This window comes from Pezoporus occidentalis, unplaced genomic scaffold (genome assembly GCF_034315485.1).
Source record: "Pezoporus occidentalis ecotype Australia unplaced genomic scaffold, CSIRO_AGI_Poc_V1 ctg154, whole genome shotgun sequence".
Classification (NCBI taxonomy): domain Eukaryota; kingdom Metazoa; phylum Chordata; class Aves; order Psittaciformes; family Psittacidae; genus Pezoporus; species Pezoporus occidentalis.
This window is the reverse complement of record NW_026913361.1, coordinates 526,257-540,887: the sequence shown is the minus strand read 5'-3', so window position 1 is coordinate 540,887 and position 14,631 is coordinate 526,257. Positions and strand designations below refer to the sequence as shown.

The 14,631-nt window shown below is 40.9% G+C and overlaps 1 non-coding gene across 1 annotated transcript; it reads left to right on the top strand.

Moving 5' to 3' along the window:
• Nucleotides 1-5,955: 5,955 nt before the first annotated feature.
• Nucleotides 5,956-6,074, top strand: LOC134159992 (U6atac minor spliceosomal RNA). The gene has a single exon (XR_009963394.1). It is a non-coding gene; the product is annotated as a U6atac minor spliceosomal RNA (small nuclear RNA).
• The last annotated feature ends 8,557 nt before the right edge of the window (nucleotides 6,075-14,631 follow it).

The window sequence follows — 14,631 nt, the reverse complement described above, 5'->3', positions numbered from 1 at the left end:
CTGTTGAGTAGAAAATCCTCTCTCAAATCCAAGCGGTTGATGAGACTTTGCATCAGAACGTTTTCCAAAACCAGATTTACTTCAGAGACAATATGGCATTTCTGGCCAAGGAGAGTAAGAGAAAGCAGGCCCCTCTCCACAGCTAATTAGTTAGCACTCTTGCCCACAGTTGCCAGACATGAAGATCTGCTTAATGTAATTGGGAACAGGGATTTGAATTTTTCTTCTTTAAAAACTTTATTACAGTTTCTCTTGCTGTGTTTCTTCTTCATGGACACAATGGATACTTAAATATTAATGGGAGGAAGCAACTGGTTCAATAGCTTGTGGGTACTCAGCAGGGCTGCATTCATCTGTATTTGTAGTCCTGTGCATTTTTATTCTTTGTCTCTCATTGATTTCGGCTGTTTTGGAAAAGTCTGTTCAGCTTGCATGTTGCTTCGCTATTTTTCCATGGAAGTTCTTGATATCCTTCTGTTTGTGGAACAGAACCAAATGTCAGACTTGGTGTTTGTGATGAAATACAGTTTTGGTTTTCCACATGGGCCCACCCTTTACATAGAAATGCTGGCAGCACAAAGCAACTGTTGTAGCACAGCTTGTCAGGAAAGTAAATCTGGGCTTGGGGTTTCACTGCGTTTGGCTTCTTGTGATAGTTGTCCAAGTGGTGACTGCATGACTCTAGCCATAAAACCTCACACCACTCACAACAAAGAGGCTTGACATGACATCTGGTGAATACATGTAACAAGACTAGAACAGAGCAAAAGCCTTTCAGATATGATCAGATGCTGTTACATCACTTCTGGTTTTACTGTTGCCATTGCAGTGAGCAGTTCTTTATTCTAGCCAATGCAAACGGTGTATTGCTCTCACAGCCATTAGTACTACTATAAGAAGGAAGAGTAAGCCTTGCTCACAAAGCAAGAGGAAAATAATGTTTTTAGTAATAGTTTTTTGGGGAAGCTGCGTTAATATTCATCAATTTTTTAGATACATGACTGTTCTCTTTCCATTTGAACTACATAGAGTAAGTCAAATGACCATTTGTCATCCTTATCTTGCAAAGCTGAGTCAGTCATATTGAGTGCAATAAGTGTGAGTCTTTGCAACTCTTAGGAGCTACATTAGAAGTCTATAGACCAAAAAGTCGTATTTTGAATTAAGGGATGGAGCTGCATGCTCCTTATTTCTTAGCTGAAGTTTCTGAAGTATTTTTCCTGGTAAATGATGCTTTTTGTACAATTGAGGAGCCCCTTGAGGGACAGCTCACAGTTGTAAATTCTGCTTATAAATTGTAATTAACCTTTATTTCAATAGATGTTGATTTCTACTAGGTCAACATTTACTCAGGGAACAGCAAGAGGCCTCTATACATTATGCTGCCTTACTCAGTACTTTTGATTAAGCATGTGATTTCAATCACTGTTGATCTAGCTTTATCAGAAAGCTCCTCTAATCTGCAGATGCCAGCAAAGCAGCATTGGAATTTTTATACCACACAATATTACCTGCAGAAAATCACCACCACAAGAAAGCAGGGAGACAGCAATGTGTACACCAACAGCCAGATTTAAGACAGGAATGTACCTACATGTCTCATAGGCATGTAAATCCTTCTCAGAGTCTGAGCCAAACTCTGTAAGTCTTTTTAAAAGCCACTGGCTCCTTAAGGCCAGATTTTTAGCAGTATTTGTAAGAAAGTGTTGAGGGACTGTAACCTTTGGTCTACTCAGCATTAAGCACTTTGAGATACAGATATCTCACTAGTCAGATTTTCAGAGGATTTTCATATTAGGTACTTAGGCTTTTTTCAAAATTCTGCTGCTGTCTGTATCTGCATCTTTAAGCCCTTAAACACTTTCATAAATCCAGACCTAACATCTTTAGGCTGCATCTAAATGTTAGACTTCAGCATAGTCAGAGCTTCTGAAGGTCAGACTTTGATTACTGTTGCTGTGCTTAGCTCCCTGAGGTTTGTTACTTGAGGTTTGTTACTAAGTTTGGCTTGAATAAACCTTGCCTGCTTTGAGATGGTGCTGATTACTAACATGGTAGAAATGTTAAGACAGTTAATAGAGCAGTTCTGGTTTCTCCTCTTTAGGGGGGTGCTACGCAGCATTGTTCAAAGGTCAGACAATCATGGTTCTCCTCAGCACTGAGCAGGAAGGCTTGGCCTTGATACCTGCCCTGAGCAAAGCATTTGGAGCAGCGGCGTTTGGAGAGGAAGAAGCCCCTGGGTGTGTGTTCTAAGTGTGTTTGTGATGGGGAATAGATTAACACATCTTTGATTGTCCTGTGTTGCCAAGCTCATGGACTGGTGTAAGCAGCTCCTTCCTGAATGATATGAACTGTGGCAGAAATCACGTAGAGGCATCTAACCTTGACTGGCCAGGCAGTTTAGCTGCTGGTAATTGCCCTTCTACTCTTCTTGGAGCACAGGGCAGCTTCTAGCTCCACAGCAGCGTGGCCAAGTTAAACAAAAGCTGTGACAATCCTACTGCTGCAAAAATGGCTTGTGGATGTTTTTAATCTCTTTTTGCCTTTTCTCTTATTTGATGCTCTGAAACAAGGCCAGATTGGACAGAGCCTTGGGAGGCATCATCTAGGGTGAGGTGTCCCTGCCCATGGCAGGGGGGTTGGAACTAGATGACTTTAAGGTCCTTTCTAACCCAAACCATTCTGTGATTCTATGAGTTCTGTCTTCACAAAGGAGTATGCAAGGGCATGCTGCTGTGGGAGAGAGGACAAGGATGAGGGTGCAACTATGGCTGTCAGTCATTTGTGCTGCTTGCCTTCACTCTTATCTTCAATTTGTGTAGCTACAGCATGGGATTATAGCTCTGCATCAGTACCCCAGGTTGCTGATGGCAAGGAAGTGCAGTGTGCTCAAATCCCTCATTCAGTAACGGGAGAGGAGGGAAATGGTCCCATGTGTTCAGGAGTCATTAGTCTCTGTCCACTTTCCATTTTGCAGGCACCAACTACAAGACTAGAAGGCATTCAGGTATTATGGTGATAAAAAAGGGCATAAGATTTGGGGCCGTGTTAAATTTGTGGAGAAAATATATGTGACTTCTTTCTGATAGTGTGAGTGTGGTGATAAGCCCCAAGAGATCATACTGTTCTCTGATAGGAGCATCCAAGATTCTCCTTCTGCTCTGAGGGCATTTCATTTCAAAGATGTAAAGACAGTAATAAAAGCTTCTTTCCCATCCTTCTCCCAGAGCAATTCCTCAGCTCGTAGCTGCCTGTCCAAAGCTACGTCAGTAATACTCCAGTATTCAGCCCAATAAAACTTTTGTCAGGGAAGCATAAAGTTTCTGTCAGATCTTTTCCATTAAAAATCATTTTTATAGCAGTGAGCTTCAGCAAGCACACAGCTATGGAGTGATAGTGTGAAATGATGAGAAATTTGGTCAGTGTTATCATCCAATGGGGACTCAGTGGCAGGCCACTTAGAATGCCTCCAATGGATGGAGCATGACTACCAGAGTATTTTTCACAACAGATTGTAATGTAAGTAATTTATTACAGATCTCAGAGGAGAATAGCCCACACCACTGATTCTAGTCCTGCCTCCCAGATATATTACCTAGAAAATATCAAGTCATAACTCCCTGTAAATTAATTATGTGCCTGTCCCACCTTAGATTAAAAGATATTTCTGCTGGACACTTGCAGGGTTAATATCTGTAGCTTGTGTTTGATTTGCTGAAATGTAATTGCTATAGTCAATGAGAAGTGTATAGAATTTGCTTTATCTGGTAAGCATACAGCCCTAGCTGGTTGTGAACTAATCAGAAACAGGACATGTAGCCATGACCAGAACATGTAGTTCTAATCAAAGAAAGCTACTGCTGTAGCCCAGATGGAGTAAATTTATTCAGTGAAAGAATTTGCATTGTGGTCACTGACTAAAATGAATCTGATTCATAGGATACCTCTGTTTAATCTTTCATGATGGATCATGATACTAAGAACATCATGAGATGAACAAAACTCGACTTCATGAGATTAATTCCTCGTTTTCTATCCAGAAGTCAGGAAAGTTGGTAATTTGAAGTATCTCTGTAACAGACAGCAATGCCTATGTAATAGACAGTATATGTCGACTGGAGTTCTGTGGTTGATAATGCATTCCTGAAACAACACACTATTCAGAAAGTGACTTAAGAATATAAGTAGTCTGAGATAGTGGTTTCCATTGTGAATACAGAGGATTACCACAAATGATGTGTGACTTTAAGAATAAGTAGTGTATTTTCATTTGCGTCAAAGTTTAAGTTGTTGTAGACTAGCAAAAAATAATGGAAAAGTGACAGATTCGCATAGTTATAAAATAAAAAGTTTATGGGCAGTTCAGCATGAATAATGGAAATTTGATCATGTGCTTCAAGGTTAAACAAATTATTTGGGCTAAGAAGGAGAGTTTTTAATAAAGATAAATTTAGCCACACCTGTCTACAGTAGTATTTCCTCCGAGCACCTTCTGACTAATCATTACCAGTCACAAGGTGATGGGCTTGAGATTACACTGGTTTTACCCAATCTATTGTTTCTTCTGTGAGCTACTTTCAAACAGCTTTGTTCCTCATTTCTTAGTCATAAATAAAGGCAGACCAACACCCCATTTACCGACATGCTGTCCTAGTGTCCTTCTTCTTGCAAGAAAATAGCTGCAAAAGCTCATCCATTCAATTTTCATTGAGGCTTCATGGGTGTACTGACTTGGTAGCTTGAGTTGTTCCAAGGAACAATGAGTACCCTTGTGTGCAGCAGTGGTGGGGTAGTACAAGTGCTGCAGAGTTGAGCAGTGGTTACAAGGCTTCTTATTACCTCTCCCGTGAAAAAAAGTAATTCCATGAATATGTCTGTTAGGGTTTTGTTGTTCTTTGTTTTGTTGGTTTGGGTTTTTTTTTGCATTTACTTCTGTGATAATTTGTAATCTGTACTGACATTTTCTTAGGAAAACTGAGAGACAATTATAAATCGAGGATCTGTCACAGTGTTAAAGTTCACAGTAAGGAATGTCACTAAAGTCCAAACCATCACTACATGTGCCTTCTAGGTGATTCAGTGGCTGGTAGCTACCTAGAATCTTTTCACATCCTGTAGTTTCATTTTTCTGTGTCATCTGAACCTATCCCTTTCTGTGATACAACAGTCTACCATTTGTTGTCACATTCGGGGTTATAGAACCTAAGAGCCCCAGTGCCAGTGAGATACTGATGAGACAGAGCAATGCCTGAGTAAGGTGTGTTTCTGTGACTGGCACCTTTTGTCAGCTCACTTGCTCAAATTGTGACCTGTGACCTAGGCAGTGGTAGATTTTATTGTTCAGGTTGGAAAGGACCTTAAAATCATCTAGTTCCAACCCTGTGACATGGGCAGGGACACCTCACCCTAACCATGTCACCTGGCCTTGAACACTGCCAGGAATGAAGCAGAAGAAAATAACCATCCTAAGTAGCTTGCAATGAGAGTGAAATTAAAGGAAGAAATGACAAAGCAAGATGCAGGCAACTGGACAGCACCATAAGCTGAACAGAGTTACAGGCTGGAAGAGGTTATCTGGTCAGAGGAATTAGCTTGTGTTACAGAATGCTTAGGAGAAAGTGGCTGACGTAAGTCTCTTTGGCATGATTTGTTATAAAGGTATTGTATCTTGATAAGATCTGACACAGCTAGATATATTGTGTCAGTCTGTGCATCACCAAGTGTACTTAAAACAAAATACAGGATATATGAATATTATCCAGGGTAGGAGATGTTTAACAGTGAAATAAGCCAATAAGTTATGTAAATAAAGAAAATACTGTTTTAGTTTGTTTTTGGTTTTTTTTGTTTTTTTTTTTTGTTAGTTGAATTGTTACTGTTCTGCTAGTCAACTAAAGAAGATGTTAACCAGCTGAAGAGGTACGTTTTACCTGAGGAAAGGAAACCTTATTCATTGTGTTGTATGAAAGGAGAGAAGGTTAGCACTCCCCTTGAAGGAAAAGGCCCTCATAGCCCATACAACATGCATACGGGTTAGGCACTGCCACCTACTTAGTGGCATCTAACCATGTTTTGGGGGTTGGAACTAGATGATCTTAAGGCCTTTTCCAACCCTAACTGTTCTATGATTCTATGATTTTAATTAGAAAGAATGGACAGACTAGGAAGGGATAAAATGAATAAGTCTGCATCCCTAAAGCTATTTTGATCCCTTAGTGATGGAGAGAGAACTGAGTAGGAGAGCTACAGTGCTTCCAGCAAGAGGGGTGTATTTAAGAGAGCTCCTTCCAAATATTACCCAAAGCATAATGTAGTCATATGCGAGGACATGTGTCGGGCAGGCTAGATGTGGGGGCTGTTGTTAAGGGAGTGGCCTGGGTTCAGCAGTAGCAGTCATTTTTCTCCTTCTTAGTAGCTGGTGCAGTGCTGTGTTTTTGACTTTTGGCCTGGGAACAGCACTGTTAACACCAGGGTTTTTAGTTGGTGCTTAGTAATGTTTAGTCTGACCAAGGACTTTCTGAGCCTCATGCTCTGCCAGGGAGCGGAGGGGAAGCCAGGAGGAGGCAGAGACAGGACACCTGACCCAAACTAGCCAAAGAGGTATTCCATACCACAGCACGTCATGCCCAGGATGTAAAACTGGGGGCAGTTACCTGGAAGGGCTAGATCACTGCTCAGTTGGGCTGGGTACCAGTCAGCAAGTGGTGAGCGGTTGTATTCTCTTCCCTTGTTATTTCCCTTATCATTATTATTAGTGGTGGTAGCAGTAGTGGTTTTGTATTATACCTTAGTTACTGGGCTGTTCTTATCTCAACCCGTAGAGAATCTTTAGGTTCTCCTCCCCATCCCTTCAGGAGTGGGGGGAAGAAAAGGTGGGGAGTGAGCGAGCTGCTGCATGGTTCTGGGTTGCCGGCTGGGCTTAAACCATGACAGGGAGATAGAAACTATTTTGATTTAATCAAAGTGGAAGAAGGTTGAGTACAGTCATTCTTTTACCACTGATGTCCTTTACAATTGTCTGAGTTTAGTGCAACTCTGGGCATTTCTCTTGTCTTTGCCAGAACTATAAAAGGGTCCAACCAAAAGCATACAGCACCTCCCCATTTCCACTTGCAAAGACCACGTGGAATTGGGTCAGGGAGTGAGAGGAGGTAGAAATATTTCTCTAATGGTGTCAAGATATTGTGGAGCTTGCTTAAAACTGCTTGACAAAGACATCAGACCAGAGTTCAAGTTATGTTGTAGGACATAAGCATCCATCTGCACCTGTCTTCAATCAGATCAGTCCACTTTCTTCTGAAAGTGGGGCTGGAACACCAAACTAGATAAAAATTGGTTTTCATGCATTCTTCCAAAGGAAGTTTTGAACAAAAGAGTTTATTTTTACTGTAAATTCTGCTGTTTCATTTTGCATCCTGATCTATTGATGATTACATCACTTGAACTTCTCAATTTATTGGTTTGATCTTAATCATGACCTTAATGTGATCATCACATTGTTCTGTCTTTAATTACCTTGGTAAAATTGTAGTATATTAGCTCAGTGATGTGCTAATTTAAGTGCTTCTTTGCTTGCTAATCCTCTTCAAGAAAAATCATTTTAAAAAGTCAACAGAACAGGTTTCATCTGTCGAATTTTGCAGCATGGACGTTGCATTCAGTGGGTACAAATTACTTTCAGCAAAGAAGATTGTGAGTGGTTTCTGAGACCAACTTAATACCAAGTTTCTTGGCCTGACCTAGTATGAGGAAAAGTATCTCTGTACCAGAACCTGTATAGTAGGTCAAGGGAAATAAGCCATTCTTGAAAGAGATGTTAGTAAACAAAACACCTGCAAAACTTCCTACATGGGGTGACTTGTATGGATTTTAGGGCCCTGTCCTTGAGTCAGTGAAAGCAAGGAGCAGACCACTTTAGGGAATAATTCACAAGACTTTAGAAATCAAGACCTAGTTCATTGTGCTCCTACATGCAACTTACAGGTTGTATCCCATTTGTATATTGCTCCCATTATGGGTGGAGTTCTGGAGGAGGATTTGTGGGATATACTGCCTGGACCCCCAGATTACTTCTCCTGTCTGAAGCTGTGTATTGGGTTTGCATGGACCGGGGGGGGGGGGGGGGGGGGGGCATGGGAAGGACTCAAATTGGAGAAGTTCATGGAGGACTGTCTTAGGTGGAAGGAACCTCACACTGGAACAGGGGAAGAGTATGATGAGTCCTCAAACTGAGGAGGACTAGAGCACCAGAGCAGGAAGGAGGGAAGGAGTGGCAAAAAAAATATGTGATGAACTGACCGCAACCCCTATTCCCTGTCCCCTTGTGCCACTGCAGAGGAGGAGGTAGAGAATTCAGGAGTATAGTTAAGCCTGGGAAGAAGGGAGATGCGGGGGAAAGATGTTCTTGCGATTTGGTTTTATTTCTCATTATCTTACTCCAATTTGTTTGATTAAAAAACTAAACTAATTTCCCCAGGGTGAGTCTGTTTTGCCCGTGATTGGTGAGTGATCTTTCCCTTGTCCTTATCTCAACCTGTAAGCCTTTTGTCATATTTTCTCTCCCCTGATCAGTTGAGGAGGGAGGAACAGAGCTGCTTTGGTGGGCACTTGGCATCTAGACGGGGTCAACCCATCACTCTCTTTTTCAGCACCCAACATGGGCCCTGAGGAATTCAAGATAAGAGTAGTGTATGCAAGAGGTAACAGGCAAAACATAGACTGAAGACAGCTACAGAGAAAAGAGTGGAATGACTGTGGGGAGTTTACGTTTTTGTAGTTGTGGTGAAGGGACGAGGGGTGGATTGTGTGTAGTTCCTTTGAGAAGCTGCTAGAAGCTTAGTAGCAGCTTATCCAAAAACTGGCAGTGAAAGCGAAAGTTCTAGCTTGAATGCTAGAAGCAGTTTTCTTTGTATTTGTTTGCTCCTTGTATATTCAACAGCAGTGTGGCCAACTGCAACGATTTATAGTGGTGTTCCATTAATATTTGTCTTTTCCTTTAAATTAAGCTTAAGTATTTGAATGCTTATGGGCAGCTGCAGAGTTTTAAAATATATATATATCTTTTCTATATATGTTATATTTTTTTTTTTTATGAGCTCACATTTATATGTATAAACGTCTGAATTTTTGGATGATCGCTTTTTATGCTTATGCTTGTGGGAAAAAGCATGTACTAAAATAACTTCCAGGCTTTCTTCTAAAATACCTGTGGAGATGATATCACTGACAGTAGAATGTTATGCATATTTTCTATGCACATTTACCACACTACTTGATTTTCATAACTTATTTTACATTCTTTGATGTTGGTGACTAGCTTGCTTTCAGTGTGGCACTCAAAAGCAGTACTAAAACTAGCATGGAGCAGGGGAGAAGGATGGGGTTTTGTACCAAATAGACTTGTCTCCTTTTTTCTATGTCTTAGACATTTGCCTTTTCAAACAGCATTTTGCTGTTGGCATGCTCAGCTTGTGATATAACCTGTGCTTACCAGAGTGCCTTTTACACATGCACAGAAGGCAGACTGAAGGAGCGGGACAGTCTTTGCCAGTACTTAGAATCTGAAGTTATTTACCCAGAGTGGAATTTGTGTACAGCAGTCACTCTCCAGGCCAGATTTTGAATCCATCAGTCCAACCATAAGTCATATATTCACAGGAGTGGAAAATTCAAATAAGCACCTGCTGTTTAATGGAAAAAGTTTTTCATTCCTGCTTTAAACAACATTGTTTGTAGCTTTTCACCAAATTGGAGTGAATAATCTCAAGCTCTATTAAAGCTCTAGCAGAATTTTGAGTAACTGCAAGTGGGTTAGATTTTTGTTAAAGTTCTCCAGAATGCTTATGCATTTCTTATGCTATATTAAGTAGACCATTTAATGGATTTTGATTGGCAATGCAGCCTGAAGCCTCATTACTTGAAAGCTTTATAGCTACAGATAGTATGCGTTTTCAGGCTATGATGGAGAAAAATGAGCTTTCTCTTTGGAGGCTGGTGTTTCCCACTGAGAGATCAATAAATTGCCTCATCATTTCATGACAGACCTGGAATTTCAGCTCTGTGTGCCTGTGTGCCACAAGTTGTGTTTTGTGGATAATACCTCTTAAAGGAGATTTTAACTGTTGTAACTGATGAGATGCAGCTTTCAGTCTGCTATTGGGCACTTCAGTTTTAGCAAGACGTCGAAGCGGGGCTATTTATTGGGATAAACAAAAAAGCACCATCATGTGGCAAATGTCAACCCCTCTTGCTTCTGGGTGTCTAGTTTATGTTCATTCAATTGGAGGCACTCCTTATGTCCTATTTTTCAAGAGCTTTCTTTCATTCTTCTTTTATTCTTCCCCTCTCTCCTTCTCTCCCCCTCCCCCATCCTACATACTTAACATGAAAGACATTTAAAGCATGATAGTTTAACAAAATGGGATCAAAGTGAAGGAGGATCATTTGCTACTTTCTAACCAAAAGGAGAAAGGGGTTGTAAGCAAACAAATGAGATGTCTGCTATTCAGTGCCACAGGAGTGCTGCTTTCAGAGGAAATTCCTCTGTTCTAAGGCATCCAGTGGTGCCCACAGTCAAGGCTGCCTCCTGAGAGGGAAGAAGTGGTTTTAATTAGGACAATGCCAGCAAGAATATAATGATTTTGCAGATATTGTGACTCTATGACTTAAAGTTCCTTTGAAGTTGCTCTTCAATGGTGTGTTGAGTGTCTGAGAAAGCCTTAGTAGAACTGATTGTGTTGAAGACAATGACTGCCTCAAAGATAATTTTTTTTCTTTAACTGAAGAACTCAGCTTTCTGTCACATTTTCAAAGCATCAGTTACATGGTTTGGTCTGAATCTGTGTAACAGAACTGAAAGCATATTGTGATTTGAGCTTTTTGCTCAAATAGGAAGTGCCTTGCCAAGATGCTGTACTACTTGCATATAGAGCCTGAGAGAGGAGAGCTGGAGGTCTTCAGGGTGTACTGGAGTTGGCAGATAACCATGTGTAGTTCAAAACTTACAGCATGCTGCTTGCTTCTAGAAGCAAGACTTTGTTCAGGTGTGTTTCATGCCTTAAAATGAGAGGGTTATTCTGCAAGTTGCCACCTTCTTCCGGGGACAGTAATTGCGTAACTTCTTCCTCAAGCTCAACCTGCCCAACCTTCTGTTTGTATCCAAGGCAGAATCATCCTGCAGCAGTCCTGTGCTGCAGATGAAGATGTAAGGCTATGGGTGGCTGGTAAGTAGGACATTAAGCCTCCCATCTGTGCCTAGGAATAGGTTGCAGACAGGCAGGATGCTCATCAACCAACACAGCTTAGGTCAGTACAAAGAGGAGCTAAGCTATACTAGTGTGTGGAGCAAAGGGTCTAGGGATAGAGCTGGGCATCAACAAAATGCTGCCTCTTTCACAGAGGAGACAGAAAGAGATGCCAGCTCTGTATTTACTGCAAAAGTTGTGCATGGCTCTTAAGTGTGTGTAGGTCATTAACAGAGTGCCATCTACTGGCACAAGGTGCCTTTATTTTCTGCATCTTTCAAACCGATGAAAATGAGTGCTGCAGCTCACATCGAATGGCTTCCAGGCGAGCCCTAAATGCAAGGTGCCAGCCTAGCTGTAACTCTTCAGCTGGCCACAGCTCTTAGGCCTTTTCCAGCCCTTATGAAGACTGTGGAAATCCCCACATCCTTTATATGGCAGAATTCATGGACTAGAGCCACCTCCTGCTAGTTGAATTGATCACTGGGTTGCCTGGACAAAATAGGTCAATGGAATCTGTCAGGAGGCCTTGTCTAAAGTGGTGTGGTATATCAAAGAATGGTGTACACACCTAGCTAGCTTCTATCAGAAGTACTACATGTGCTTTCACTTTTCTACAGGTGTCAGGTAGGCTCCCTTGGCTCTTAATATAGTCAGATGAGGAAGCTGGGGAATTGGTTGCAGCTCTGAAGGAAAGCACAACAGGAGGGGTTTATTATTGTCATTTAATCAATTTAATAAATGTATTTAATGAAATAGGAGCCATATAAGGGTAATTATCACCAGGAGGTCCCTCATTCATCTGTCTTTCATGCAGAGCAGATTTCTTTGTATCACAGGTGTAGTCTCAAAAGATGGCAGGGGCAAAGCCTGAGGTAAGTAGGAGGGTGACAATCTGTCACTCACAGTTATGGTAAAAAGTGGTTGGATCTATTTTGCTCTGAAGAGGAGGTAACTTGCATTTGGTTTTGTGAAGGATGAAATTCTCTTTCTTAGCTACTTACATCAACACATTAAAAATGAAGTCCTCTGACAGAGTTCTGTAATGAAAATTTATCCTGCTGCTTGCCTTGATTAGGCAAAAGTAGTTTTTCTGCCTTGCAAAAATGTTTGACATTTAAAAGAATATATGAAAAAATCCAATCTGCAGTAAAATAAAATTAGACCTTTACAAAGGTTTGCACCAAGAATGAGGCACCAGATAGACTGGGAGACTTGTTCTGGTGATGGAAGCCCCAGATGAACAAAGAACTCGAACTCAGGCTTAGACAGATACCCAAGTCACATCATTATTCTTTAGTGACGTCTTTCTCCTTCATGAGTTCAGTGTCCATCCACTCTACAGCAGGCACTTGAGAATCATGTCGATAGTAGCTCACTTAAAAGAAAAAGAAAAAGTCATTTTTCTACTGAGGAAATGTATTTCCTAAAAGACTTCCATCTGTCTTGAGCACACACTTTAGTTAAACATCCAAAATATTGAAATAAGAAGCTGTTCACAGAACAATTGCCTTATCATAAAACACACCCTGCTAAGAACATGATTTCTGTTTCCATTTAATGTGAGGCAGTGCTCCTCATTATTCTCTCTGCACACCGAGCTTCATCTAAATCAATTTGAACTGAAAAGGACAATAGCTATTGATTTCTAGTACTAAAAATAATGCATAATAACCTCACTGTACTGTCAAATCTGTTCAGTGAATGAACTTGCTATCACAGAATATGTATCATTATTCATCAACTTTATTACCCTTACCAAGCAGGCTGGTATCTTTATTTCTATGGAACTTGACTTGAGCAAGAAATGACAACATGATCTGTGCTTCTTGGTCACCCATGCATATCCATGAGGTGTTCAGATATCTCTGTGTGAGGTGAGCATTGAGATGCCTCCCTGTTGAATGTGTAACTAAGGCTGATTGGTACGGAAAACCACTGTTTAGGTGACACCAAGACTAAGAGTGGGCATGAACATGCAGTAGAATGTTTTGAATCTGCGCAAAACTGTGTCAGGAGCAAAGATTCCTGAATTAAAAATTATGTAACAAGAAGATTAAAAGCACAACTAATTTGCTATGTAGTATCAGTAAGGATATTAAATTTTTCTTCTGTTTTTAAATACTTTTTTAAATGAACGCTGCAGAGGAAACCCTACAGTACAGGATGCCAAGAGTCATGTTTTGGGACAGGGAATTGCAGTTTTGTCGAAGGTTCAGCTGGCATAAACTGGCTTGGGTTCACAGATGGCATCTCTCTTCTCTGAAATGTGCTACGACATTGCTTGATGCACTGGCACATACTGGTGATGATTATTTTTAGATGATAACTGCCTAGTTCTGGAGGAGCTTTTGGCAGTCTTGGAGCCTATAAGGGCAGTCTATGGCATCAGAAATCCAAAAACTGTGACAGTGTGACAGAGAGAAATGTACTGGCAGACTCAGACCAGGTTCTGGCAGAGGGAATTACCAGAAGCACTGCCACCACCAGCTGGGTGTTGTTTTTATGTGTGTTTGTTTAAAAAAAACCTCAAAACTAAACCAAAAAAAAACCACACAAGCACTTTTTTTTTTTTTTTATTTTTCTTGTGAACTGCTGAGCAGTTTGGGTTCGGATGCATTTCCTCTTCGTGTATCTGTGAAGTGCCAAGTGTTCATTATGTAGAGTACTTGATTGTATGCGCCTCTGTAGCCTGTGCGTTGTAACAGTTCCACCACTTCCAGCTGAAATCTGAAACTGCCCTCCTTCTAGTTTCATTTGTTGGTGTTTGCATCTACACTGCTAGGGGCTGGCTGGGACCTACTGCAGAAGGGCAAAAGTGCTGAGTAGAGCATGCTCAATGAAATGAGTAATTTCATTGGTTTCCTAGTCTGGATGTTAATGGGAAATAGTGACACTCACAAGAAAGCTTATTCATGCAGTCATCTCAGCTTACCTTGTAAATTCAGGCTGACCACAAGGTTCAAGGAAAAGGGGTTTAACTGAATCCACCCTTCAAACTTACTTTAATCCGACTGGTAAGAAAGTTTACACAAGGTTAAAGCTCAATTACTCTGTATAAGGGATCTGAAAATTCAGAAAAATATATTGTTTCTTTTGCATGAGATGCCCAAGTTCTTTCCCACTAAACCTCGTATTTCTCCTTCCGCCTCTCAGATCATGAAGATTCTTGCTTGAATACGGCTTACATTTCTGACATAAAAGCTACTCACTTCTGTTATGCTCTTCTTCATAGGCACTTCCTTTCTTCATCTTGGACTTTCATTGGTAGGAGAAGCATGTGAGTAAGAAAGAGTGGGAGGAACTAGCATAACCCCAAGTGGTTTGCATATGGTGAAGCAGATGATGGTGAGGCTGAGGACCAAAAGCTTTTGCCATTATCAAGGCC